General features: G+C 52.3%; 1 pseudogene; it reads left to right on the forward strand.

Annotated features, from left to right (window-relative positions):
* LOC145676780 (large subunit ribosomal RNA) overlaps nt 1–5000 on the forward strand; it is a 9163-nt pseudogene that overhangs the window by 1673 nt on the left and 2490 nt on the right.

Below are 5000 nucleotides of genomic sequence, written 5' to 3' on the forward strand. Positions count from 1 at the left end.
ATGAAGCAGTAACGAGTAGGAGGGTCGCGGCGGTGTGCGCAGAAGGGTCTGGGCGTGAGCCTGCCTGGAGCCGCCGTCGGTGTAGATCTTGGTGGTAGTAGCAAATACTCCAGCGAGGCCCTGGAGGACTGATGTGGAGAAGGGTTTCGTGTGAACAGCCGTTGCACACGAGTCAGTCGATCCTAAGCCCTAGGATAACTCCAAAGGGATTGCGGGCATGAACTGTTGTGTGAAGGGGTTAATTGGGACCCTCGTCCAGAAATACGGCACTAGTACGGCTCAAGTGCTATCTGGCTTAGCCTTCACGGATTTCCCAATGCAATACCCATCCTTTGGGCGAAAGGGAATCTGGTTCCTATTCCAGAACCGGGCAGCGGAACCGTATTCTACGGACCCTCACAGGTTCGTCAGGGTAACCTAACAGGACTCGGAGACGCCGTCGGGAGCTCTGGGAAGAGTTTTCTTTTCTGTTTCAGCGTTCACGTTCCCTGGAAGCATTTCGCATGGAGATAGGGAATAGAACGCGAAGAGCACCGCAGTTGCAGCGGTGTCCAGAGAGTCCCGATGGACCTTGAAAATCCGAGAGAGGGACACGTGGAGGTGTCGCGCCCGATCGTACCCATATCCGCAGCAGGTCTCCAAGGTGAAGAGCCTCTAGTCGATAGATTAATGTAGGTAAGGGAAGTCGGCAAATCCGATCCGTAACTTCGGGATAAGGATTGGCTCTGAGGATCGGGGCTAGTCGGGCTTGGTCGGGAAGTGGGTTGTTCGCTGACGTGCCGGGCCTGGGCGAGGTGACGGTCAAGGGTTACACCTTGTTCCTTAACCGAGTTCGGTCCCGTGCCTTGGCCTCCCACGGATCTTCCTTGCTGGGAGCGCCGGGCTACGGCTCGGTGTCTTGTCGGCTGCCATTCAACGATCAACTCAGAACTGGCACGGACCGGGGGAATCCGACTGTCTAATTAAAACAAAGCATTGCGATGGCCCTAACGGGTGTTGACGCAATGTGATTTCTGCCCAGTGCTCTGAATGTCAACGTGAAGAAATTCAAGCAAGCGCGGGTAAACGGCGGGAGTAACTATGACTCTCTTAGATCATAGTTACTCTGATCTAAGAGAGTCATAGTTACTCCCGCCGTTCTATGACTATGACTCTCTAGAGACATCGCTTCTCGGCCTTTGGCCCCCTCTCTGTCAGCTTAGTCTCTTCGTGCAAGGGTTCCAGGCCATTATCCAACGTCTGACAGAGGCCCGACCTCCTCGAGGTGGGGGCTGGATAACGAAGCCTCAGGCGGAACGGTAACGCACTAATTTTTTCCTGCTCCTTCAACCTACTGTGCGTGGTAAGTCCTGAGGCTCGGCTAACGGGCTCTACGTAGTCGACGTCCATCTAGTTGTCCAGCCGCCGCACCGAGTGGGTGGTGCGTGCGGTCGTCTCTCTTTGATTGGCGCATTGCGGTGCGAGAAGCGATTCATTCAGTGGGTGGTGTGCATCGAGGCCAGGTGCGCCTCACCCGGCCTTGACCTCCGTTTTTAGGAGGGAAAGGGGTCTTAACCGGGTGGGGGGCTTGTCTTAACTGTCTGTCTGTCCGTAGTCCGGTTGGGCGGTTTACAAACTGTGGTGTGACTGTGCAGTGGTGTCTCAGTTTTTTAACGTGTGATGGCTACCAGTGGGCGACGAGTTGGCAGCCGTATCAAGTCTGTGCCAGCTGCAGGACGGTCACAAGAAGAAGAAGCGGCGAAGTCTCTGGCAAGAAGAGGATGGTCGGAGTCTCGCTTAGAATCAACTTTAGACATGGACTGTGTGGATGAGGATAGCCTGACCGGAGGAGGTGAAGTGTCGGACGATCTGGACAGTGTCTCTGTTGAGGATGTGGAGCTGGAAGACGAGGAGGAGGTCTTCCAAGCTGAAGGTGAGGTGTCTGCTGTGTCGGCTGTATCCGCTGTGTCTGCTGTGTCTGCTGTGTCTGCAGTGTCTGCTGTGTCTGCTGGGTCTGCTGTGTCTGCAGTGTCGGCTGTGTCTGCTGTGTCTGCTGGGTCTGCGGGGTCTGCTGAGTCTGCTGGGCCCGGCCCCTCTGGAAGTGACGATGTACCAGAATTCAGATTGGGATTCCCTTTTGGGACATTGGAGTGTCCTAAACATCCAGGATTGTGCTTTGCTTCTGAAAGTAATTTCAGAAAGCATCTCAAGAACCACTATGTGGATTATGAGTGCCTGAAGTGCGGCAAGTCCTTCTCCCGCTTCAACGCTATTACTTGCCATGTTCCTAAGTGCCCAGGTAAATCAACAGACGCATTAGCTTTCAAGTGCGATCTGTGTACTAAAGCCTTTGCCTCAAAGATTGGTCTCGGCCAACATATGAGGAACAAACATCCTGCGGCTTGGGATCAAAAGCGTTCGGGGGAGGAGGGCTTGGCGAACTTCTGGACGGTAGAGGAAGAGGACAGTCTCATCAAGATCTGTCGCAAACACAAAGGAGATCCTAATGTAAACCTTATTGCTGCCAATGCTCTGAAGGGGAAATCTCTGGATGAAATAAGATTCAAGAAAAGAAAGCTTTTCTTGAAGGGTCTCATCCCGCCTGAGGCCAGAGTAGAAAGCCAGAGGGGAAGGGGCCAGCAGAATGTTGGCAGATTAGAAGTGTCGTCTCGTTTGGCTGGTGAGGTCAGCGGCTGTCGTGTCCGGCTAGGTGAGGAGATCTCTCGCCTGGACCCCAAGGTTGATACCGACGCATTAAAAGAGGCCTCTTTGAGTGCTCTGTTGGATGACTACATCAATATCAACAATAATGCCGAAGCTAGGTCGCTGGGCGGAGAGGGCAACCCTCAGCAACTCTCTCACGAACTGAAAAGAGCTCGCAGTGAGTCTCAATCTAAACAAGTCATGCTGGAGGAGCAAGAAGCCGAAATCCTTAGGCTTCAAGAGCATTGTTCTAAAGTGGAGAAGCAGGTCGCTGATCTGCAGAGGGAGAAGGAGAGACTGGTCTCCGAGAATAACAAGTGGCAGCAATTTCTTGCCCTTGAGGACGATGCTCTGAAGGATAGACTGCTGTCTGGCTCCGCGGGAGACTCCTCTGCCTCTAGTCTCAGGGAGGAGGTAGAGAGACTGGAGGCGGAGCTGGCTCTCGGGGAGTTGGAATTACAGCGAGTACGCAACCAGCTTGAGGTCTCCTGTGAAGAGATAAAAGAGCTGAGGGAGGCTCTCTCTTGCCTAGCGTCCAAGAGTGGAGGCAATGTTGATGCGTCAGTCCAGTGTGATCCTTATCTGGGCTGTAACGGCACAATTATAATTCCAAGAGAAGAATTGAATTCTCTTGAGTCAGACGATGAAACTTTGGTGAAGCAACGTATGATTGCTCCCACGGTAGAAAACAGAGCTGTGGACCTCAATACCCTTGGGGACCAGGCGAGAGATCTGGAGGGGGAGATGGATGTGTTCTTGTGTTCGCGGGACAACGATCTCGCGGGGAAGCAGTTGGACGAATGGAGCAACAGGATCGTTCATCTGTGTAGGCAGTGGACTAAAATCTCGAAGCCACAGCCTCAGAAGAAGTCATCTGCCGGTGGCAGAAACAAAAAGGTGCAGGAATATGTGGATACTGTGCGTCTCTTCAACACAGATCCCAAGCGCCTGGTCGATCGGGTAATCGAAGGTAGGGTGTCTGGTCATCTTACTGATGAGACACCCACTTCTAGAAGCATACAAGATTTGTACGAGCGATTGTGGTCGGTCGCTGGTAAATGCGGCATTGATTTCTCTGCGGTCGCGTCGAATGGAGAGAATAGGCTCTGTGAGCCTATTGGTTTCACTGAGCTCAAAGTGAGGTTTGCTCGTATTGCAAACGATACGGCGGCGGGATTAGACAGTGTTAAGAAAGACGATCTCAAGGGGGAGGAGCGCTTGAGATTGGCCTGGCGATTGTTCAACGTCATTCTTAAGTCAGGCAAAATACCATCAGCATGGAAGCTGCATAGAACTGTCTTAATTCCCAAGCAAGAAAGAGAGCTCTCCAAGGCAGAGAACTGGCGACCGATCACAATCGGCTCGCTCTTGATGCGTCTGTTCACGGGCATTCTAGCAGACCGTCTGCAGGATACTGTTGCACTCCATCGCTCTCAGAAGGGCTTTGTCAGAGGGCACAGTACATCGTCCAATTGCTTCCTTGCGAGTGAGTTGATTCGGCAGGGTAAGCGGAAAGGAATAGCTTTGTGCATCCTGGATATTCGCAAAGCATTTGATACGGTGCCACACGGGGCAATCCTCCGGGCTCTCAGCAGTCGTGGCGTTCCCGAGAATTTTCTTGAACTGGTTAGGGAACTTTATAGTGGTAATCTTACCCAGATAGAGGGCCATAATGTCTCACTTGAGATCAAGCGTGGAGTTAAGCAAGGAGATCCGCTTAGTCCACTATTATTTAATCTGGTCCTAGATGAACTGCTGCGGAGACTGGAGGGTTGCCCTGGGGGGTTCCGAATAGGCGAATTTGAGGTTGGCGTTCTGGCTTATGCCGATGACCTACTCCTGGCGTTTGATACTGCCGAACACCTGCAGTCAGCGCTAGGGGTGGTTCATCGATATCTGTCGGAGCTTGACATGTCACTCTCGATATCGAAGTGCCGGTCGATACAGATTATCCCGACCGCTAAAGCATGGTACTCTAAAGATCCAAGAGTACGAGTGGGGGAGGAGCAGGTGTGCAAGGTCGAAGTTGACGAGGCATTTCGATATCTGGGGTGCATGTTTACAATCTCAAAGGGGAGATTTACTCATTACGATAGCGACTATCTCGCTCTCCTTCTGCGGAGACTCTCTCGTTTACGATTGAAGCCCAGGCAGAAAATCATCTTAATGTCACGTTACCTGGTGCCTAGATTCCTCTATCAGTGGACTGTGGCTGAGGTGGGAGTCACAAGTCTCAGGAGACTAGATCAGGAGATTAGGAATTTTGTTAAGGCAGTCCTCCATTTGCCTTCGTCGGTTACTGACTGCCTACTGTATGC

Source organism: Thermobia domestica, unplaced genomic scaffold (genome assembly GCF_964235325.1).
Source record: "Thermobia domestica unplaced genomic scaffold, izTheDome1.hap1.1 HAP1_SCAFFOLD_367, whole genome shotgun sequence".
Taxonomy (NCBI): domain Eukaryota; kingdom Metazoa; phylum Arthropoda; class Insecta; order Zygentoma; family Lepismatidae; genus Thermobia; species Thermobia domestica.